General features: G+C 42.9%; 3 non-coding genes and 1 pseudogene across 3 annotated transcripts; all 4 read left to right on the top strand.

The window, feature by feature from the left end:
• The first annotated feature begins 3,211 nt into the window (after positions 1-3,211).
• LOC142654079 (U2 spliceosomal RNA) lies at positions 3,212-3,425 on the top strand (annotated as a pseudogene).
• A 6,592-nt stretch (positions 3,426-10,017) lies between these two features.
• On the top strand, positions 10,018-10,205 carry LOC142654036 (U2 spliceosomal RNA). Its single transcript, XR_012848838.1, has one exon. It is a non-coding gene; the product is annotated as a U2 spliceosomal RNA (small nuclear RNA).
• Positions 10,206-16,503: 6,298 nt separating this feature from the next.
• On the top strand, positions 16,504-16,699 carry LOC142654047 (U2 spliceosomal RNA). The gene has a single exon (XR_012848845.1). It is a non-coding gene; the product is annotated as a U2 spliceosomal RNA (small nuclear RNA).
• A 6,198-nt stretch (positions 16,700-22,897) lies between these two features.
• On the top strand, positions 22,898-23,081 carry LOC142653888 (U2 spliceosomal RNA). The gene has a single exon (XR_012848739.1). It is a non-coding gene; the product is annotated as a U2 spliceosomal RNA (small nuclear RNA).
• The last annotated feature ends 1,165 nt before the right edge of the window (positions 23,082-24,246 follow it).

Raw genomic sequence — 24,246 nt, 5'->3', positions numbered from 1 at the left:
TCATAGAAGAAGGAAGATGCATGTGCTTAAATCTCAATTTTTTTGGATGGAAATTTAAATTTTTTTGCATATATGGGCATGCTTGCAAGAATGAGCGACTTGCTCTCTTTGAGAAATTAAATTTTTTCTTACATGGGAAATTACCTGTTATCATAGTGGGTGATCTGAACTGCATTCTGGACAAACGGGAGAGAGCTGGTTCCTTTGAATCCAACGTGGATGTAACTGGGAATTTGTGGAAGAAACATTTAAATGATTTTTCTTTAAAGGATGCGGTGGAGTCTAAACCAGGTCCTTATACCTACCATGCAGATGATGGGAAGACCAGTTCGCGTTTGGACTATTTTTTCTTTTCTGCACGGGCATTGAAGTGCACATTATATGAGCAGGAAAAAGTCTGTTTTTCTGATCACGAGTGCTTATTGGGGGATTTTGAAATCAATAATTTCTTCTATGGTAGAGGGGGATGGAAGATGAATGTGAGTTTTTTGTCTGAAGAGAGGGTTAAGAGTGTGTTTGTTAAAAAGTATGTTTTTTGGAGGAGGAAGAAGCATCTATTTTCTAATGTGTGTGAGTGGTGGGTATGGGTAAAAAAGAAAATTGGGGGCTTTTTCAGAAGATTAGGATACAAGAGAGCAAGGATGAAAAGAATGCAATACTCACGTTTTAATTCAAGATTGTCTTTTTTGCATAAATGCAAATTCTTGGGGATGGATGTGAAGCATGACCTGGAAAAAACTAAAAAAGAGGTGAGTGATTGGTTCTATGATAAAGGAAAAGAAATTATCTTTAGATCAAGAGTGGAGGTGAGAGACAAACATGAAAAATGTACGAGTTTTTTCTTTAAAAAAATGTGTGGTGGGAAAAGTGGGATGAATGTGTTGCGGAACAAGGAAGATAGGGAGGTATGTGGTAAGGATGTGCTTGATGTTGTGTTAGATTTTTACAAAAACTTGTATGATAAGAAAAGATGTGATTTGGGTGAGGATGATGAGTTTTTGGATGTAATAGAAAACTTGGTTCCTGAGAGTGAATGCTCAGTGTTACTTGGAGAGATTGTGGGTGCAGAAGTGGAAAAAGTTATAAAAAGTATAGCAAAAAACAAATCTCCTGGGATGGATGGTATTCCGGGTGAATTTTATGTTAAATATTGGGATGTGATTGGTGAAGATGTTGTGGAGATGATGAGAGCTGTTTTTGCTGGAATGAGAATGCCTGTGATAATGAAGCAAGGGAAGGTGGTCTTATTGTATAAAAAAGGAGACAAGCGGTGTCTTGAAAATTGGCGACCGATTACATTGTTAAATACGGACTACAAAATTTTTGCTAAGTTGCTAGCTAATCGGATGAGAGAGGTTGTTGGGTATGTGATTGGCGAAGATCAGGTATGTGCGGTCCCTGGGAGAAAGTTGCATGAGAATGTAGGGTTGGTGCGTGATGTGCTTGAGGACTGTAAGTGTCGGAAAAAGGGAGTGATTGTGTGTGCATTGGACTTTGAGAAAGCGTTTGATCGGGTAGCGCATGAGTTTTTGTTTAAAGTACTAGAGAGAATGGGGTTTCCAGAGCGGTTTGTGAGATGTCTTATGAGTTTATATGTGAGTGCAGAGAGTTGTGTGCAGGTGAATGGATTCCTTACAGAACCATTTAAAATTAAGTCTGGTGTGAGACAGGGTTGTCCTTTGTCCCCGATTCTGTTTATTTGTGTGATTGAGCCTTTGTTGCAAATGATTAGAAAAGATAAAGTTGTAAAAGGTTTTTTGGTGCCTGGATGTGATGGAAAGCGTGTTAAAGTGTTAGGCTATATGGATGATATTTGCGTTTTGTGTGAGTCAGGATATGATATGGCTAGAGTGAAGTTGATAGTTAACTTATTTTGTATTGCATCTGCGTTTAAGATTAACTGGGGTAAAAGTAAGTTTAAAGTTTTTTTCAGTCATGAACGGGTGTGTGATGCAGATATGGAACATGTGAATGGTGTGAAAGTTCTTGGGATAGTGTTTGATGAGGAGCTGAAAGGGAGAGAAAGTTGGGATGAATTGGGTGGAAGAGTAGTAAGAAAATTGGAAATGTGGAGAATGAGAGAGCTTTCTTTTTCTGGTAAAGTGCTAATTGTTAAAAGTATTATTTTGCCTATGATTTTGTATATTGCCTTGATTTTTCCTCCTGCTGCAGCCACCTTAAAAAAGTTGAACAGACTTTTGTTCCTTTTTTTGTGGGGTAGTAGGATGGAAGGGGCAAAAAGAGAAACTCTGATGAAGAGTAGAATAAATGGTGGGTTGGATTTCCCCAATTTGGAGGTGTTCATTGGGATAAATTGCGTGCGTTTTTTAGTGGGTCTTTTTTTAAAAGAATCAAAAGCGTCGGGAATGTTGGGATATCTAGCTGGGACAGTTATTAGGCGATTAAAGTGGGGAAATAAAAACTTAGGTAGACCCATAGCGTTTGACTGCACAGGGTATTACTTATACATAGGAAATTTTATTAACAAATTTCAGTTAGAAGGGGTAAGAATGGAGACATATTTGAGTGGAAAAAATGTTGTTAAAAGAATGTGTATGAACAATGTGATGTGCTCTATAAATGGTTTGAATGTTGCAGAATCTAAGACAATTATTAAGTATGATGTGTCGAATAAACAGAAAGATTTGTTATGGATGTCGGTGCATGGAGTGTTGCCTGTAAGGAGTGTTCAAAAAAGAAGAGGGTTGGTGTTATCTGAAAGGTGTCCGAGAGAAGGTTGTGGTGATGATGAGGATGTGAGTCATGTGTTTTGGTCATGTAAGTATGCAAAAGATGTTTGGAAAAAATTGAGTGGGTTGTGTGAAGAGATAACTGGTTTAAAGAAGCTTACGTATGAAATTGTTTTGTTTGGTTTGTGTAGTTTGGGTTGTGAGAAAGATAGAGTGTTGTGGATTTTCTTGACTTGTGTGAAAGAGGTATTGTGGGATACGAGAAATTTGAATGTGTACAGAAGAGAAGAATTTGAGGTGGATGAGGTGGTGCGAATGGTGTTGGCTAAATTGTTCTTTTACTATAAGTGGGATTTAGAAAGAGGTATGGATGCGGAAGGGATATGGAGAATGTTGAAATGGAGGTACTTGGTGTGACAGTTTGGTAGGATGTATTGATATGCAAATTTTGAAAAATAAATAACGAACCATGGTGATGAGTTGTTGGAAAATAGAGAAGTAGTTATCTGTAATGGATAGCTATATTTCTCGGTTTTAATAAAATAACCTGAATGGTTTAATAAAAAAAAAAAAAAAAAAAAATCTGTTCTTATCAGTTTAATATCTGATACGTCCCCTATCTGGGGACCATATATTAAATGGATTTTTAGAACAGGGAGATGGAAATAGAGCTTGCTCTGTCCACTCCACGCATTGACCTGGTATTGCAGTATTTCCAGGACCGGTGCACCCTTTCCTTATGTGTTGAGTAAAATCAGATTCCAAAAGTGTTTTTTCTCTTTGCCATTGTTTCTGTCTTTCTGAAGGGATCTCCCCTTTTAATCCCATTATTTCAACACCTGTTGGACAATGCATTTGTACAGTCATGTGTGATAATGAGCTCATTGATTAAATGCAATTAATGAATAGATTGCCACCTCTTGTTTTGTGTCGTCTGTGTTTCTGGCATTTCACATTGGAACAGCTCATTCACCTTCCTTGTCTTCTCTCCGCCCTCCCTCCTAGGTAGGTTAAAGAGCTGCACCTGAGCCAGCCACTGATTGATGCAGCACCACAGTCAAATAGTGGAGTGGAGTAGGGGAACAGCAAACAGCCAATAAAGCAGCCCGCCCGCTCCCCTGCCCGCCACAATGGACCTACCTGTGTACACTAGATGGATGTGATGGAATGTACTGTCGTCCCTACATTTCAAGAAGAAGTAAGAATTGCAGTTGCAACAAAGCCTTGCTTGCCTACAAAGACAGCAGCAATTTGGATTTGTTACTTTGTTACCTGGAAGAATAACAAACTGTGCAAGGATGGAGGTTGTAGGAGCAAGGAGAAGTTGTCTGTAAAGTTGGTGGATGCTTATTTTCCATTTTGCAGTCCCTTGTCTCCCTCTTGTGGCCTCCTGGAGGCAACTAGCTGTGCAAAAAAAGACAGCCTGGCGGCCGGCTGTTGCAGTGTTGCCCTCTCAGGCAACACTGAGTGACTGACTGAGCCGCACCGTCTTATATAAAGTTCAGACGGAACTTTGCACGTGTCATAGTGGAGCCCTCAGGATTCCAGAGCCAGCTTTCTGACATCATAATGGGGCCTCAGAGATAAAAGCCTGGGCCCAGGCAGTGTTGGTCAGTGCTGCTCAGCAGGCAGCACCCGACTGGATTACAGCTGATACAAGGTGTGAAGGAACAAGGGGTGGCTGTGGGCATGCACTGGCTGCCGCTGCCAGTGTTTATCTGCATGGCAGCAGGGCATTTGGGCGTTGCCAGGAAGGCGTTTTTATGTAGATTCCTCCTCTTTCAGCACTGCATTGTGGTGCAAGCAAAAGAAGCAAATCCTGTGTAGCTTCCTCTCCGGCCTTTATTCACCTCCCGCTTAGTAGCTGTAAATGTGTGTGAGCCTGCAGGGCCCCATGGAATTGCCTAGGAGTAGGCTGAATCGCTGCAAGGGGTGAACAGCAGTATGGGACAGGCTCGGGCAACGCCCGTCCCATTCGGGTTATCGCTTCTCGGCCTTTTGGCTAAGACCAAGTGTATTTATACAGGAGGTTTTTAGTCAGAAGGTGCTCAGGTACCCTCTCTCTCGGCCTCGGGGGATCGTCCAGGTTCGCCTGGACTTCACCCCCGTGCTGCTATTTGGGAGAGAGGCTTAGTCCTGAGCAACGAGTTGCGATCCCCCCCAGCCCCTTGGTCTCCGTAAGACAAGGGGCGCAGCGAAAGCTGTGCGGTTCGACCTGGCCACGCTAATGGCAGGCGAACCCGATGCGCTGCCGGTGTACGCCCGGCTTAAGAATTCTGCACGATTTATCGTGGCAGAGGGTGGAGGCGGTCCCCGTGGTATTAAATTTTTAGTCCACGCCATTTTGGAAGATCTGCTGGCGGTCCACAAGAACGAGCTCTTGGCTATCCAGGACTACCCGAAGCGAGGAATCTACGATGTCACCTTCATGGGAGAAGGAATACTCCGTGATGCTATGGACCGAGCTGAGAGGAAACAAGGTGAACTCGTAGCAGCGGGAGTCAAGGTAGTAGAGCACGAATTTGAAGTAACAAAACTCGTGGTGATTAAAATGTATTCCCCATATGTGAGAGATATGGAAGTGGCAGCATTTCTAGCTGCCTACTTCAAAAATGTCAAACTCCTGGGGAAAGTGATGAACGAGTGTGGAGTGTGGACCGCCAAATGGAAGTTTTTAGTTACGCTGATTAAGGACCCCTCCACCCAAGAAACGAGATTACCACCGGCTCGTTTTAAAATTGGAAATGTGAATGGCGACCTCTACTTCTCAGGGATGCCAAACTTCTGCAGGGCTTGCGGTACCTATGGACATACCAGTTTTAACTGCGATGTCACCTGCAGAAACTGTGGAAGCAAAGAGCACAATATAAGGGAGTGCACAGAAGAAAAAAAATGCAACTTTTGTCAAAAAACTGGTCACTTGTATTTTTCTTGTCCTCATAGGTACCGAAGCGGAGAAGAAGAGCAACCCGGGGCGCCCCCACGTGCTCCACCAGTGGACCAGCCCCGCCCTCAGGGAGAGGAACAAGCCAGTGCTGCAAAGGAGCAGCGGGGTACCTGGGCTTCAAGGGTACGGTCTGTTGGAGCCAAAGCAGGTACCTCACAGCCAACAGCCTCAGAGGAGAGAAGGGAGTCCAGTGCGAAAGAAAAACGCCAAGCCAAACGTAAGGCTGAGAAGGGGCAGGCCAGTGAGATAACTGAGGCATCCCAGAGTGCTGGTTGCTCAGTGGATGCCGGGCCTGCTCCCAATCCTGGGTCTCTAGATACGGAGTCTGAAGAGGAAGGTTGGCTGAAAGTGGGTCCCCGTAAAAAGGGTAAACAGGAGCGTGCCGGTAGGGGGGTGACAGGGGAGGAGCAAATGGATACGTCTGTAAAGCAAAGTGAGGCTCCTCCTAGGACCACCCCCTCGTCGTTACTGGTGAGGAGGGTGGGCACTGTTCCCCCCGAGCCAACCGACACCCCGCCATGTGCGCAACCTCCCCCTCTAGAACGGCCTGCACGGCCTGCACGGCCTCAGGGGGGAACGGCGGGGCCCTTGGGGGACCCACCCGATACAGACCTATATGGTCAGCCGTTAGAGACCCAGGTAAGGCTGTGTGAATCTGGGCTCCCTGTATACGAGATGAGGGCTGTTGGCTCGACGCTCACGGAAGGTAGTTCCTCTCCTGAATCATCCCCTTTCTCGCTAGAATCAGACGAGGGCGGGGAGATGAGTTCAAGCGAGATTTCTGGTATTGCTGGTGGAGGCCAAGTCTGATTTTAAGTAACATGATTATTTATTTTTTTTAAATCAAGACTAACACAATTAAAACTCCACGATGTCTGAAATAAAGGGGATCTCCCTCAACGTGAGGGGCGCCAAGTCCAAAGTCAGAAGGGTTGCTCTCTTCAGTTTTTTATCTGGCCTGGCAGCCTCTGTTTTTTTCCTGCAGGAGTGCGGCATTCCCCATGCAATGAAGTACCATAAATACAAAGAGGATTGGAAGTATGGTCCATCAGTCTGGTCTGGATCTAACGAGTCCAGATCAGCAGGGGTCGCCATTCTTTTTAAGGGAAACGTTTTTATTGATTTTATTCAAGAGATTCTTCCAGGACGTATTTTATTGGTTAAAGCTTTTATTGACGGCATAAAATGGCAGTTTTTAAATTTTTACGGCTCACCTGACAAAAACGAGAGAGCAGAGATGCTAGAAATGTTACCTCTTTTTATTAATACAACTGAGCCTTTTATCCTCGCAGGTGATTTTAACTGTATCCTGAGGGGGGAACGCCGGCTTACCAGTACTACAAGTAGGAATTACGATAAGACCTCTGGACTGCTCAAAGATATTGTAAATGATTTTAAATTAACTGATGTGTACAAAGAATGTAATAGGAGCAGCCCAGAGGAAGCCGGCGTTACCTGGAGCAACGCCACCTGTAGCTCCAGGATAGATTTTATTTTTTGTAATGAGAATGTACTGCCTTTTAATTGTGAAGTTTTAACTAATGTTTTTTCAGATCACAAGCTTTTATCATTTTATGTAAAGCGTGATTTTAATAAACCGGTGTGTAAGAAGTCCTGGAAGTTAAATGTTTCCCTTTTAGATGATCCACAGGTTTTTACTGATTTTATTGAATTTTACCAAAAATGCAGGCGGGGGAGAGACATGCGTACTCCCATCAGTGCATGGTGGGAGAAAATGAAAAAAAGAATAAAGGAATTTTTTATTAAAAAGAGCGTGGCGAAGGCCAGGGAAAAACATGCTTTTTTTAAAATTCTCAGCACCCGTCTGCAGACCCTGTACAAGATGAGAGATAATGAAATTGACGTTAAAACTGACATCACTAACTTAAAAAAAGAAATAGCCCAGTGCCTGGAGCAGAAAGGCAAAGAGATAATTTTCCGTTCCAAAATTCAGCATGTGGAAGAGAATGAGACCTGCTCCAGGTACTTTTTTAAAAAAATTAACAATAAAAAGGCTATTATTAAAAATATTGAAGGTGTGTCAGATGTACAGGGTATTTTAAGTAAAGTTCATGAGTTTTATACTGACCTTTTTAGTGTTAAAACTGTGGATCATAATTTTATGCGTGACTCACTGAAGGAGATTACTACTGTTTTAGACCCTGTCTCCCAGAATTTTTTATTACAGGAGCTGACGGAGCAGGAGGTTTTAGAAACGGTAAAGAGTTTTAAAGCCGGAAAAGTTCCCGGACCGGACGGTATACCCAGTGAGTTTTATGTCAAATTTTATGACATTTTAAAAGAGGATCTTTTTAGCCTTTTTTATGAAGTTTTTAATTCCAAGATGCTGCCTAAGTCCTGGCGGAAGGGTGAGGTCTCCCTGCTACATAAGAAAGGTGACATCGCAGTTTTGAAGAACTGGAGACCAATAACCCTTCTGAATAGCGACTATAAAATAATGGCAAAAGTGTGCGCAAATAGATTAAAAGCCATAATACCCCACATTGTACACTCTAACCAGGTGTGTGGGGTGCCAGGCCGCAGCATCTGGGATAATCTTAACCTGATAAAAGACGTAATTGAGGACACGAGGTCTAGAAGAGGTAAATTAGCCATTTTATCTATAGACTTCGAGAAGGCGTTCGACCGTGTCTCTCATTTTTATCTTTTTAAGGTTTTAGAGCGTATGGGTATACCTGAAGGATTTTTATTATCACTTAAAGCCTTTTATAAAGATTGCACAAGCAAAATTTTAGTGAATGGTTTTAAGACACAGGACGTGATTTTAAACTCAGGGGTGAAGCAGGGGTGTCCCTTGTCCCCACTGCTTTTTATTTGCGCATTAGAGCCTCTACTGTGTACAATTCGCCGCGATAAGTTAATACGTGGAGTCCCCCTGCCCGGGGGTGGCGGCGTAGAGGCTAAAGCAGTGGGGTACATGGACGATGTAGCGGTTTTTTGCAGGGACACCCTGTCGCTTCAGAGAACCCTCAGACAAATTGAGTTTTATTGCTGTGCTTCCGGTTTTAAGGTGAACTTCGACAAAAGTAATATTTTAAATATAGGAAGCATGGCTTTTAGAGACATACCCGTCCCTGTGTCAGATAATATTACAATTTTAGGTGTCTCCTTCAGTGAGTGCGACAATGGTTTTATCAGTTGGGACATGGTGGCGCAGAAGGTAAATCAAAAAATATGTATGTGGAACATGAGAAAACTTACCATGGAGGGAAAAGTTTTAATTATTAAAATGGTCATTTTACCCCTGCTTTTATATCTGAGTATGGTTTTCCCTCTCCCCACGGTTTTATTGCAAAAAATTACTAAAGCATGTTTTACCTTCTTTTGGAGTTCCAGAATGGAGAAACTAAAAAGAGAGATTGTGATGAAATCCAAACCGAAGGGTGGCAAAGATTTTCCGAATTTTAACAGGTTTCTTTTAATCAAGTTCTTCAGTTTCTGTTTTAATTCCCTTTTTAAAGAACACTATTGGTCCTATTTTTTACGTTTTAATACAGGGTTTTTAATGCGAAGGTTTGGGTGGTTCAACATTGTTTTATCCTCACCTTACGCTTTTAAACTCTCAATAAACTATGTGATTTTAGAAAAGATAGTGACCTTATTCAACCTGAAGGGAAAAAATGTAAATGAGCTGAAAAACAGTAAAAAATTAATTAAAGACCTAAGAGAAAGTGAGACGGTCAGCAGGATTGAGAATTTTAATGAGGAACGAAGTGCTTTTATCTTCAAAATTATTAATGTGTTTTATCTTTTTAATACACAGATGGACCTGGCCTGGAGCTGCATTCATCAATGTCTTCCATGCCGGGCATTCCAGTACAGAAGGAGGTTCGCGAGGTCTGCCGTCTGCCCGAGGGAAGGCTGCCAGGCCGAGGAAACAGTTCGACACATTTTTTGGACGTGTGATTTTGCGAAGGAATTTTGGAAAAAAATATTCCCTCTTTTGGAAAAGATGGCAGACCTGAAAGACTTGAATTATGAAGAGATTTTATATGGACTATTTGGATGCCCAACCGCGAGCCAAAAGATAATAGCGTGGAAGACGATGAATTGCGCCAAAGAAGCTCTATGGAAGGCCAGGAACATCCTGATTTTTAAGCACGATGTTTTATCTACTGATGATGTTTTAGGTCTTTGTTTTAGCGAAATGTACATTTATTATTTATTAGACAAAAAAAGAAATGCCACCCTTCTAAATAAATGGTTTGTGAAAGAATGGAACTCCAACATATAAAGATTTGCCACCATGTCCCTTTTATGTAATGTAATGCAATGAAATATTGATTTTATTGTTATTCATTTGTACAAAAGTTGGTTTTATTGTAAACTGTATTTTTTATCATGAAATAAATTATTGACACCCCTGAAAAGGGGTAGCCAACTTAAAAAAAAAATCTGTTCTTATCAGTTTAATATCTGATACGTCCCCTATCTGGGGACCATATATTAAATGGATTTTTAGAACAGGGAGATGGAAATAGAGCTTGCTCTGTCCACTCCACGCATTGACCTGGTATTGCAGTATTTCCAGGACCGGTGCACCCTTTCCTTATGTGTTGAGTAAAATCAGATTCCAAAAGTGTTTTTTCTCTTTGCCATTGTTTCTGTCTTTCTGAAGGGATCTCCCCTTTTAATCCCATTATTTCAACACCTGTTGGACAATGCATTTGTACAGTCATGTGTGATAATGAGCTCATTGATTAAATGCAATTAATGAATAGATTGCCACCTCTTGTTTTGTGTCGTCTGTGTTTCTGTGTTTCTGGCATTTCACATTGGAACAGCTCATTCACCTTCCTTGTCTTCTCTCCGCCCTCCCTCCTAGGTAGGTTAAAGAGCTGCACCTGAGCCAGCCACTGATTGATGCAGCACCACAGTCAAATAGTGGAGTGGAGTAGGGGAACAGCAAACAGCCAATAAAGCAGCCCGCCCGCTCCCCTGCCCGCCACAATGGACCTACCTGTGTACACTAGATGGATGTGATGGAATGTACTGTCGTCCCTACATTTCAAGAAGAAGTAAGAATTGCAGTTGCAACAAAGCCTTGCTTGCCTACAAAGACAGCAGCAATTTGGATTTGTTACTTTGTTACCTGGAAGAATAACAAACTGTGCAAGGATGGAGGTTGTAGGAGCAAGGAGAAGTTGTCTGTAAAGTTGGTGGATGCTTATTTTCCATTTTGCAGTCCCTTGTCTCCCTCTTGTGGCCTCCTGGAGGCAACTAGCTGTGCAAAAAAAGACAGCCTGGCGGCCGGCTGTTGCAGTGTTGCCCTCTCAGGCAACACTGAGTGACTGACTGAGCCGCACCGTCTTATATAAAGTTCAGACGGAACTTTGCACGTGTCATAGTGGAGCCCTCAGGATTCCAGAGCCAGCTTTCTGACATCATAATGGGGCCTCAGAGATAAAAGCCTGGGCCCAGGCAGTGTTGGTCAGTGCTGCTCAGCAGGCAGCACCCGACTGGATTACAGCTGATACAAGGTGTGAAGGAACAAGGGGTGGCTGTGGGCATGCACTGGCTGCCGCTGCCAGTGTTTATCTGCATGGCAGCAGGGCATTTGGGCGTTGCCAGGAAGGCGTTTTTATGTAGATTCCTCCTCTTTCAGCACTGCATTGTGGTGCAAGCAAAAGAAGCAAATCCTGTGTAGCTTCCTCTCCGGCCTTTATTCACCTCCCGCTTAGTAGCTGTAAATGTGTGTGAGCCTGCAGGGTCCCATGGAATTGCCTAGGAGTAGGCTGAATCGCTGCAAGGGGTGAACAGCAGTATGGGACAGGCTCGGGCAACGCCCGTCCCATTCGGGTTATCGCTTCTCGGCCTTTTGGCACGATCTCGTGTCATTAGGTGATCAGCATGTCATGCCCTTGGCCTTTTGGCATCGCCACCTCGGTGGCTTAAGCCATCTGCTGCTATTAGGGGGTAGGCTGGGTGATCATTAGTAGAGCGATCATGGGAGCTAGGCTCCGCTATGCTGGGATCGGGGAAACCCGGATCAAGAACGCTTTCGGTATCGACGTACCCTTGGATAAAAGAGATCTGTTTTCGTTGAAGCATCTGGTGCAAGACATCCTCTTCAAGACCCTCAATGTCAGCAGGAGCGACATTCTATGCCTTCAGGACCCTAGAGGTAACCGTTTTACTCTTGTTCTCAACAGTCTCAATGCTTGTTACAATTTGTATGCGACAATCAAGGCAAACCTGCAAAATACTGATCTGGATGGACTTGTCTTCACTGTGCTGTATAACAATGATGTGCCATTGGTTGTGCTTATGTACAATCCTCATGTGTTGGTGGAGGACATTCTTTCTTTTCTAAGGAAGTACTGCTCCTATGCAAGTTATTCCCACCAGGTTCTAAACACTGAGTCTATATGGACTCGAAAACATAAGTTTTTTGTGCGCTTTGAAGAGGACCCTGCAGGACCATTGGGGGTTAAATACCCTCCCAGAAATTTTGCAATTGGCCGTGATAAAGGTTATTTATTTTTTCCCCAGCCTCCTGTGTTTTGCAGGAAGTGTAAAACGTATGGGCATACTTATGAAGACTGCACACAGGAAGGGGTTACATGCAACAAATGCAACCAGGATGGTCATCTGGCTAAAGACTGTAAGAATCCTATTGTGTGCAATATGTGTAGTACAGTGGGACATGCATTTAAAAACTGCCCAATGCGTGCAAAAAATAAGAGGGTGAGGACTATGGCGGAGGTAGTAGCAGGTGAAGCCAGTGGCAGTACATTTAATGTGGTTCTAAGCTCTGTTGTCCAGGGAATTCAGGAGCCGACGCCTAAGGAGCCTGCTGAGCCGACGCCTCCCAGAGGGCCTGCTGGGCCATCACCTCCTGGGGAGCCTGCTGAATCTCTCACTGAGCTAACTCATGCTAGCAAAACGGTGGCTGAAGAAATGGAAGTGGCTTTGTTGGAAGGAGACCTGCCTCACCCCTCTGATGACTTGACTGGTTTGAGGGGGGATGGTGAGATAGATGCTTCTCTCTCCAGGACTCCGGTCTTGTCCTGGGAAGGAATTTACATAGAACAAGATGGCGGAGGTGGCCAAGGAGACTTTCCATCTTCTCTTGTGAGATCTGCTGAGGAGGAGGGAGAAGGGTCGTCTTCCAAAAGACTACGTACTATGCTGTCGCCCTTGAGTGAGGATGGAGCCAGCCCAGACAGGGGAATTTACCCTATCTCTCATTTCTCTGAGGATTTTCCTTTTTTAGGGGAGGACGCAGAAAAAGCTGTCTTTGTGTCCGGTTGCCAGCCTCCAGGAGGCGTAGGCTGATCAGACAGTGGGGTATCGGTGGTTACGTTCGTAAAAAGATCAAGATATGGGCTCCAAAACTACATTTAATGTCATATCCATAAATGTCAGACAAATAGCATCTAAGTCTAGACGTGCTTTAGTTTTGGATCATGTCAGGAATCTTGGAGCAGAAATTTCTTGCCTGCAGGAATGTGGCATATCTGAACCACCGGGGGAGGGGGATTGGCCCTATGGGCAATGTGTTTGGTCAGGGTCTTCGTTTAATAAAAATGATGGTGTAGGGATACTACTGGGGAATAAGGGTATAAACTTGGAGAGTTACACAGTGGTTGAAATAGGCCGATGTTTGATTGCAGTAGTGTGTTGTAGGGGATTTAGGGTCAGGGTGATAAATACGTATTGCCCTACAGACAGGGCGAGTAGGCTGGCTTTGTTAGAAAAGCTGAGCCTTTTCCTACCTGGGAGGATACCTACAATTTTTGTAGGAGATTTCAATTGCTCCTTTGATGGAGAGGGCCTGGATGTGACCGGAAAAAAGTTAAATCAATTAATGTCTGACTTTTCTTTTCTAGATACGGCAGAAATGCATTTGGGTAAGCCACCACCACCAACGTATAAATCAGACAGAGGAGGGGTTGAGTCTAGGATTGACCGTATATGTGTATCCAAGAATCTAGTTTGTAAGACTTTTGTTCAAAGTGAGGTACCTTTTTCGGATCATGTATGTTTGCAAGTATGGATGGAAGGTAATTGTAAATTTAGTTTTGGGAGGGGTGTATGGAAGTTGAATAGTAGATTATTAGAGGATGTGGAAGTGATGGATGAGTTTAAGTGTAAGTATGCTGTGTGGAAAAGGGAGAAAAATAGTTTTAAAGATGTGCTTAAGTGGTGGGATTGGGTGAAAGTGCAGATTAAAAATTTTTTTGTAAGATGGGGACATAAACAAGCTACTAGACTACGTAATCAGTATAAAGATCTGAATGTTAGGATAGAATGGTTACGTAAGATGGGTGAAAATGGGATTGATATGAGTGATTTGTTGGAAGAGGCCAGAAAGGAGTTAAAGCAGGTTTTGGAAAGAAAAGGTAAAGAAATCATTTTTAGATCAAAAGTGGAATATCTAGATAAAAATGAAAAATGTACAAGATTTTTTTTCAAAAAAATGTGTGGTAAGAAAGAAGATATGAATGAAGTTGTTAATGAGAAAGGTGAGTGTATGGAGGGTGTAGATGTGGTAAAAGTGGTGGAATCATACTATTCAGAGTTGTATGGGAAAAAATGGATTGATAATGGTTTGATGAATGAGGTTTTGGGTGGTTTGGAAAGTGTCCTTGGTGAGGATGACTGCGTGGGGTTGAATGAAGAGATAACTCTTGAAGAAGTGAAGAATGTGATAATGAGTGCGGGGAAAAATAAAACTCCTGGTAAAGATGGTATTCCGGTGGAATTCTACGTAAAGATGTGGGAGGTAATTGGGGTAGACTTGCTGGAAGTGTGTAAGAATATATGGGATAAGGGGGTTTTGTGTGAGTCTATGAAAGAAGGTGTGATTGTTTTGATCTACAAGAAAGGAGACAAGAAGTGTCTGGGTAATTGGAGGCCAATTTCATTATTGAATGCAGATTATAAATGTTTTAGTAAAATCTTGGCTAATCGCATGCGTGAGGTGGTAGGTAAAATTGTAGGGGAGGAGCAAGTGTGTGCTGTGCCAGGTAGAAGTATGACTGATAATTTGGTTTTGTTGAGAGATTTGATTGGTGACTGTATGAGTAGGAAACAGAAGTGTATGATGCTTGCATTGGATTTTGAAAAGGCTTTCGATAGGGTGTCGCACGGGTTTATGTTTGCTGTACTTGCTAGGATGGGTTTCTCCATTAGGTTTTTGGAAGGTGTGAAGTGTTTGTACAGGGATGTGTCAAGTGAAGTTTTGGTGAATGGTAATTTAAGTTCAAAAGTATGTGTAGAATCTGGGGTTAGACAGGGGTGCCCTATGTCCCCTGTTTTGTTTATTTGTGTAATTGAAGTTTTGATGTGTTTAGTAAGAAGAGATAAGGTAATGAGAGGTTTTCTGATTCCAGGGAGTGGGGGTAAATGTGTTAAAATTTTGGGTTATATGGATGATGTGGTGGTTGTGAGTGATTGTATGGCTGGGCTGAATAGAGTTAAATTATGGTTGGATTTCTTCTGTGGTGCATCTGCTTTTAAAGTGAATTGGGGTAAGTGTGTATTCAAGTGTTTTGGGGACAGGGGAGTAAGAATGGGAGGGGTGCGAAATGAAGTGGGTGCAGTGAAAGTGTTGGGGATTCAGTTTAATGATGATTTAAGAGGGAATGAGAGTTGGGATGAATGTGGCTTGAGAATTGAGAGGAAGTTAAATTTTTGGAGGCTTAGGGACCTGACCCTATCGGGGAAGGTATTAATAATAAAATCGGTTATTCTGCCAATTCTGGTCTTTGTGGCTTGTGTTTTTCCAACCGCCAGTAGGAAGATTAAGAAGTTAGAGAAAATAGTTTTTACTTTTTTTTGGGGAAGCCGAATGGAGAAACTGAAGCGTGAATTTGTATATAAGTCTTGTGAGAATGGGGGTTTGGGTTTTCCACATGTTGAGGTTTTTCTTGGGCTTAATTATATTAAAATGGTGGTGGTTCTTTTGGGAAAAGGAAGTAAGAGCGCGTATATGGTTAGGTATATGGCTGGTTGGATGCTTTATGGGTTAGATTGGGTTAAGAGAGATGCTACTGTGCCTGTTGCTTATGTATGTCCTGTATGGTATATTCTGATTGAAAAATTTATTAGGAAGCATGATTTGATTGCAGTTCCAATGGGTGAGTTTAAGAATAAGAAGGCTGTGTTAAAAAGGTTGTGTGTGAATGAGGTTGTGTGTAATATTGTGGGTTTGAGAGGACAGGATGTTGTGAATGTTTGGAAGAAGTTAAGTGTGACAGGTATGTCAAATAGGCAAAAAGACATAGTGTGGATGGTGATGCATGATATTTTGCCTGTTAGAGATGTGCAGAGGAGGAGGATGTTAGTTAGATTTGAGGTTTGTCCGAGAGTTGGGTGTGGTTCGTGTGAGACTGTAAGACATCTCTTTTGGGACTGTGATTATGCTTATGAGGTTTGGAGAAGAATGGGTGGTTTGTGTAAGGAATTGGCTGGGGTAAGTTTTATGGATTGGAAGGTCGCAATGTTCGCTATAGGTGCATGTAATAGGGCAAGTGATAGGGTATTATGGTTGATTATGGTGTGTATAATGGAGAGCTTGTGGGATGTGCGCAATTTAGGTATTTTCAAGCATAAGTGGGTACCAATTAATGATTGTGTGAGGATGATACTGTCGAGATTATATGTGGTTTATCGCTGGGATAGTCAGTGTGGTGGTGGCATAGACGCAGAGGGAGTTTGGAAATTTAAGAAATGGAGAAGGTTAGTGAAATACAGTTAATTGTTGTTTTCTATCTCTGTTTCAAATGTTGTCCCTTGTTTTATTATGTTCCTTTTTGATCGGAATAAAGTATTACCATTATGATGTATGACTAAGGCAACTTATGCCTTAAAGATGCAAAATGGTTCTTGCGTTGTACTGTTGCTTTAAGTTGAACTGAATGGTATTAAAAAAAAAAAAAAATCTGTTCTTATCAGTTTAATATCTGATACGTCCCCTATCTGGGGACCATATATTAAATGGATTTTTAGAACAGGGAGATGGAAATAGAGCTTGCTCTGTCCACTCCACGCATTGACCTGGTATTGCAGTATTTCCAGGACCGGTGCACCCTTTCCTTATGTGTTGAGTAAAATCAGATTCCAAAAGTGTTTTTTCTCTTTGCCATTGTTTCTGTCTTTCTGAAGGGATCTCCCCTTTTAATCCCATTATTTCAACACCTGTTGGACAATGCATTTGTACAGTCATGTGTGATAATGAGCTCATTTATTAAATGCAATTAATGAATAGATTGCCACCTCTTGTTTTGTGTCGTCTGTGTTTCTGTGTTTCTGGCATTTCACATTGGAACAGCTCATTCACCTTCCTTGTCTTCTCTCCGCCCTCCCTCCTAGGTAGGTTAAAGAGCTGCACCTGAGCCAGCCACTGATTGATGCAGCACCACAGTCAAATAGTGGAGTGGAGTAGGGGAACAGCAAACAGCCAATAAAGCAGCCCGCCCGCTCCCCTGCCCGCCACAATGGACCTACCTGTGTACACTAGATGGATGTGATGGAATGTACTGTCGTCCCTACATTTCAAGAAGAAGTAAGAATTGCAGTTGCAACAAAGCCTTGCTTGCCTACAAAGACAGCAGCAATTTGGATTTGTTACTTTGTTACCTGGAAGAATAACAAACTGTGCAAGGATGGAGGTTGTAGGAGCAAGGAGAAGTTGTCTGTAAAGTTGGTGGATGCTTATTTTCCATTTTGCAGTCCCTTGTCTCCCTCTTGTGGCCTCCTGGAGGCAACTAGCTGTGCAAAAAAAGACAGCCTGGCGGCCGGCTGTTGCAGTGTTGCCCTCTCAGGCAACACTGAGTGACTGACTGAGCCGCACCGTCTTATATAAAGTTCAGACGGAACTTTGCACGTGTCATAGTGGAGCCCTCAGGATTCCAGAGCCAGCTTTCTGACATCATAATGGGGCCTCAGAGATAAAAGCCTGGGCCCAGGCAGTGTTGGTCAGTGCTGCTCAGCAGGCAGCACCCGACTGGATTACAGCTGATACAAGGTGTGAAGGAACAAGGGGTGGCTGTGGGCATGCACTTGCTGCCGCTGCCAGTGTTTATCTGCATGGCAGCAGGGCATTTGGGCGTTGCCAGGAAGGCGTTTTTATGTAGATTCCTCCTCTTTCAGCACTGCATTGTGGTGCAAGCAAAAGAAGCAAATCCTGTGTAGCTTCCTCTCCGGCCTTTATTCACCTCCCGCTTAGTAGCTGTAAATGTGTGTGAGCCTGCAGGGCCCCATGGAATTGCCTAGGAGTAGGCTGAATCGCTGCAAGGGGTGAACAGCAGTATGGGACAGGCTCGGGCAACGCCCGTCCCATTCGGGTTATCGCTTCTCGGCCTTTTGGCTAAGCTCAAGTGGCTAACCAGAGGCGTCCAGTGCTGAACTCTCGGCCCTGCAGCATCGCCCTTTGGGGCTTAAGCTGCTTGTTGCTATAGGGAGACAGCCAGTGGCAGGAAGGCGATCGACATGGGCGTTATTGTACGTCACGCTAAGGCCGGGGAAACCCGGGTCAAGTACGGCATTCGGATCGAAGTTGATGTTGGATCAGAGAAGACCCTGGACCTACGACACCTGGTGAACAACATCTTGTTTGGAATTTTGAAAGTGGAGCGGAAGAAAATCCTTTGTCTTCAGGAGCATAAGGTTGGTCATTTTACCTTGATATTGACGGATTTACCTGCCTGCCATACTTTCCATTACAATTTGATGCAAAATGTGAACAATCCTGAGCTTGGAGGACTTACTTTTATCCTGCTGTATGATGAAGGAGAAGTCTTCCTGGTTGTTTTTCTCTACAATGCACATGTACCTTTGCAAGATATCACGGCATTCCTGTCTAGACATTGTGCATATGTTAAGTTTGAGAATAAAATCTTGAACACTGAAATGATCTGGAATGGGAAATACAAATTTCGGGTCCGGTTTCGGCAAGATATTGAGGAACCAGGAGGCTTCCATTTCCCTCCATCGAACTTCTCCATTGGAAGAGACAGGGGATATCTGTTTTTTCCCAGGTGTCCTCCCTTCTGCAGGAATTGTAAAGTTTTTGGCCACACAAGGGAAGGATGTCAAAATTCAGGGAAGTGTTCCAGATGTAACCAGGAGGGTCACAAAGCAAAAGAATGTGTCAACCGCATTGTTTGTAATCTCTGCGAGGTGGAAGGGCATACATTCAAAGACTGCCCTCTGCGGAAGAAGTCATATGCAGAGGCAGCCAGGAGCCAAGTGGCTGAGATGATAGCGAGAACTGGACGGTTGGGCGAGGAGGTACCCGCTGACTATCTGGCTTCTTTAAGCACATCTCCAGTAGAAGTACGTGTGGAGGAAGGGGCAGGCATGGAGGTAGCCCCGGTCGAGGAGGATCTTCCTCACCCATCCGATGCCCAGACTGGGCTACAGGGTGAGGGAGAAATTGAGGGCGACGTCCCCGTGACTCCTCCTGTTTCTTGGAGTCTGGATGAAGTGTTTCTGGAAGGAGTTGGAGGTCAAGGGGATTTTACCACTGTAGGCACCCGACCTGCAGACGAAATTCTGGATATGGGGGCTAAGAGAGCCAGGCTGGCCGCGTCACCCCCTGTAACCCCTGGAAGGGAGGAGGAATACCCCTCATCAGTGATTTCGTTTGATGAGCCTTTTCTAGAAGATCAAGGGACCAGTTTCTTCACATTAGGTTGCCAGCCTCCAGAAGGCAAAGGCTGAAGTGCAAATGGACAACCTGCGGTTATCTGGCTATGAAAATTAAAATATGGCATCCAAACCTACATTTGATGTCGTATCCTTAAATGTACGACTGATTCAATCTAAGCCCAGGAGGGCTGCAGTTCTGGATTTTTTAAAAAATTTAGGAGCTGATGTATATTGTTTGCAAGAATGCGGTATTAGGGAACCTGTGCCAGAACAGGAATGGCCATATGGCCAATGTATATGGTCTGGTTCTTCTATAAATAAAAATGATGGGGTAGGAATATTGCTAGGGAATAGGAATTTAAAATTAGAAAGTTATATTGTGGTGGAAGTGGGGAGGTGTATTTTGGCAGAGATAAATGTCAGAGGGTGGAGGGTAAGGGTAATTAATATATATGGAGCAACAAAAAAAGAAGAGAGGTTAGAGCTCCTAGAGAAGTTGTCCTTTTTTTTGCCAGGGAGAATTCCTACGATTTGGGTTGGGGACTTTAACTGTGTGACGGAAGGGGAAAAAATGGATGTATCTGGTAAAAAGTTGTACCAATTAATCAAAGATTTTTCTTTTATAGATGCTGCTGAGGTTCATTTGGGAAAGCCACCACCCGACACTTATAGGTCTGATAGAGGAGGGGTAACATCAAGGATAGATCGGGTGCTTTTCTCAAAAAATGTGGGGTGCATGAGTTTGCGGCAGCGCGATGTGACCTTTTCTGACCATGTGTGTATGTGTGCAACTTTTGAAGGGGATGTTCGTTTAGTGCGTGGTGCAGGGGTATGGAAGTTAAATGTAAGTTTATTAGAGGATGAAAGAATTGTGAAGGCTTTTATATATGCGTATAAAGGATGGAAATCGCGGCAGGAATCTTTTGGGAATGTGTTGGAGTGGTGGGATTGGATGAAGAATGAATGTAAAAGATTCTTTAAAAAATGGGGCTATAAAAAAGCAGCTATGCTAAGAAACCAATATAATGAGTTGAATGTTAGAATAGAATGGTTGAGAAAACTTGGCGAGCTTGGTGTGGATGTCAGTGATTTGATGAGGGACGCAAGGAATGAAAGTAGGCTTTTATTAGAGGAAAAAGGGAAAAAAATTATATATAGATCAAAAGTTGAGAACTTAGACAAAGATGAAAAATGTACAAGATTTTTTTTCAAAAAAATATGTGGTAAAAAGGATGATATGGATGAATTATTGAATGATAGGGGTGAGTGTGTTTCTGGAAAGGATGTGATGAGTGAAGTTGAAGGTTTTTATACCCAGTTGTATGGAGAGAAGTGGTATGATAAGGATTTGATGAATGAGGTTTTGAATGGGTTGGAAAATAAACTTGGAGAGGAAGATCGTGAGTCTCTGTGTGGTGATATTACCATGGATGAAGTGAGAAATGTGGTGATGAGTGCAAGTAAAAATAAAACACCTGGGAAGGATGGGATCCCAATTGAATTATATGTGAGGATGTGGGATATAATTGGTGGGGATTTGCTTGAGGTATGTCAGTATATGTGGAAGCATGGTGTGTTGAGCAAATCTATGAAAGAAGGTGTGGTTGTGCTGATATATAAAAAAGGTGAGAAGAAAAATTTGGCAAATTGGAGGCCAATTACTTTGTTGGATTCTGACTATAAGTGTTTTAGTAAAGTATTGGCCAATAGGATGCGTGAGGTTGTTGCTGAAGTGGTGAATGAAGATCAAGTGTGTGCAGTGCCTGGTAGAAGTATGACTGATAATTTGTTGTTACTAAGGGATATGATTGGGGACTGTATGGATAGAAAGCAGAAATGTATGGTCCTATCTGTGGATTTTGAAAAGGCATTTGATAGGGTGTCGCATGAGTTTATGTTTAGTGTGCTGTGTAAAATGGGTTTTCCGAGAAAGTTTGTGTATGCAGTGAAAGGTTTGTATGGGAACGTAACAAGTGAGTTTCTCGTAAATGGGTTTCTGAGTGGAAAAGTGGGGATAAGGTCAGGTGTCAGGCAGGGTTGTCCTATGTCCCCTGTCCTGTTCATTAGTGTGATTGAAGTGTTGTTGTGTATGGTTAGAAGGGAAAAATTTATGAGGGGGTTATTAATTCCTGGGAGTAATGGTAAGTTTCTGAAAGTATTGGGTTATATGGACGATGTGGTGATTGTTAGTGAAAGAGAGGCGGAGATAAATAGAGCGAGATTGTTGTTGAGGTTGTTTTGTAGTGCGTCTGCGTTTAAAGTGAATTGGGGTAAATGTAGCTTTAAGTGTTTTGGTGATAGGAGTGTGAGAATGGATGGGGTTAATTGTGAGATGGGTGCTATTAAAATATTGGGTGTGCAATTTAATGAGGATTTGAGAGGGAATGAAAGTTGGGATGAATGTGGTATGAGAATAGAACGAAAACTGAACTTTTGGAGACTGAGAAGTTTGACACTGACGGGAAAAATTTTGATAGTTAAATCTGTTGTGTTACCAATTTTACTTTTTTGTGCAGTTGTTTTCCCTTTTGCTACTCACAAAATTAAGAAGACGTAAAAGATGATTTTTACATTTTTTTGGGGGAGTAGAATGGAAAAATTGAAGAGAGAGTATGTGTATAAGATGTGTGTGAATGGTGGTTTGGATTTTCCAAATGTTGAGGTATTTTTGGCTTTGAATTATATCAAAGTGGTGTCTGTGTTAGTGCAGAGGAATAATAAGACTGGTTTCATGATTAGATACTTGGCTGGTTGGATGTTGTATGGTCTGAATTGGGTAAAGAGAGATGCAAGTGTGCCTGTGGCTTTCAAGTGTCCAGTGTGGTATATGAGGATTGAGGTTTTTGTGAGGAAAAATGACTTGCTTGCTGTGCCAATGAGTGAGTTTAAAAATAAGAATGCGGTGATGAAGAGAATACGTGCGAATGAAATTCCATGTGAAATTGCAGGTTTGAGGTCTAATGAAGTGCAGAGTGTATGGAGTAAATTGAAGGTGAGTGGTATGTCAAACAGACAGCGTGATATTGTATGGATGTCGCTGCATAATATCCTACCTGTTAGGCAAGTGCAGAGAAGAAGGGATCTTATTAGGTCTGAGGTTTGCCCGAGGAATGGATGTGGAGCAAGTGAGAGTGTGAGACATATGTTGTGGGATTGTGACTATTCGTATGAAGTATGGAAAGGGGTGGGTGGTTTGTGTAAAGAACTAGCGGGGGTAAAATTTGTTAATTGGAAAGTAGCAATGTTTGGAATGGGTGCAAGTAGTCGTATGAAAGATAGAATTATGTGGTTAATTATGGCATGTGTGATGGAAAGTTTGTGGGATGTGAGAAACTTGTTAGTGTTTAAAAGGAAATTAGTGCCTGTAAATGAGTGTATTAGGATGATTTTGTCTAGACTTTACGTCATGTATTTGTGGGATAGACAGCGTGGTGGTGGCCTAGATTCAGAGGGGATATGGAAGTTCAAAAAATGGAAATTCCTGATACGATGTAGGTAATATTGTTCTGTTTTTTTTGTGATTGTTTATGTAAATTGAAGAAAAAATAAAGAACAAACCAGAATGATGATAAGTTTGAAGCAACGTGGATTTGATTTTCAAGTTTTGAGAAACATTATAAGTTGCTTATAACTAACTGAAATGGTTTTTAAAAAAAAAAAAAAAAAAAAAATCTGTTCTTATCAGTTTAATATCTGATACGTCCCCTATCTGGGGACCATATATTAAATGGATTTTTAGAACAGGGAGATGGAAATAGAGCTTGCTCTGTCCACTCCACGCATTGACCTGGTATTGCAGTATTTCCAGGACCGGTGCACCCTTTCCTTATGTGTTGAGTAAAATCAGATTCCAAAAGTGTTTTTTCTCTTTGCCATTGTTTCTGTCTTTCTGAAGGGATCTCCCCTTTTAATCCCATTATTTCAACACCTGTTGGACAATGCATTTGTACAGTCATGTGTGATAATGAGCTCATTGATTAAATGCAATTAATGAATAGATTGCCACCTCTTGTTTTGTGTCGTCTGTGTTTCTGTGTTTCTGGCATTTCACATTGGAACAGCTCATTCACCTTCCTTGTCTTCTCTCCGCCCTCCCTCCTAGGTAGGTTAAAGAGCTGCACCTGAGCCAGCCACTGATTGATGCAGCACCACAGTCAAATAGTGGAGTGGAGTAGGGGAACAGCAAACAGCCAATAAAGCAGCCCGCCCGCTCCCCTGCCCGCCACAATGGACCTACCTGTGTACACTAGATGGATGTGATGGAATGTACTGTCGTCCCTACATTTCAAGAAGAAGTAAGAATTGCAGTTGCAACAAAGCCTTGCTTGCCTACAAAGACAGCAGCAATTTGGATTTGTTACTTTGTTACCTGGAAGAATAACAAACTGTGCAAGGATGGAGGTTGTAGGAGCAAGGAGAAGTTGTCTGTAAAGTTGGTGGATGCTTATTTTCCATTTTGCAGTCCCTTGTCTCCCTCTTGTGGCCTCCTGGAGGCAACTAGCTGTGCAAAAAAAGACAGCCTGGCGGCCGGCTGTTGCAGTGTTGCCCTCTCAGGCAACACTGAGTGACTGACTGAGCCGCACCGTCTTATATAAAGTTCAGACGGAACTTTGCACGTGTCATAGTGGAGCCCTCAGGATTCCAGAGCCAGCTTTCTGACATCATAATGGGGCCTCAGAGATAAAAGCCTGGGCCCAGGCAGTGTTGGTCAGTGCTGCTCAGCAGGCAGCACCCGACTGGATTACAGCTGATACAAGGTGTGAAGGAACAAGGGGTGGCTGTGGGCATGCACTGGCTGCCGCTGCCAGTGTTTATCTGCATGGCAGCAGGGCATTTGGGCGTTGCCAGGAAGGCGTTTTTATGTAGATTCCTCCTCTTTCAGCACTGCATTGTGGTGCAAGCAAAAGAAGCAAATCCTGTGTAGCTTCCTCTCCGGCCTTTATTCACCTCCCGCTTAGTAGCTGTAAATGTGTGTGAGCCTGCAGGGCC

This window comes from Rhinoderma darwinii, chromosome 5 (genome assembly GCF_050947455.1).
Source record: "Rhinoderma darwinii isolate aRhiDar2 chromosome 5, aRhiDar2.hap1, whole genome shotgun sequence".
NCBI lineage: Eukaryota > Metazoa > Chordata > Amphibia > Anura > Rhinodermatidae > Rhinoderma > Rhinoderma darwinii.
This window is presented reverse-complemented; position numbering and strand designations above follow the sequence as displayed.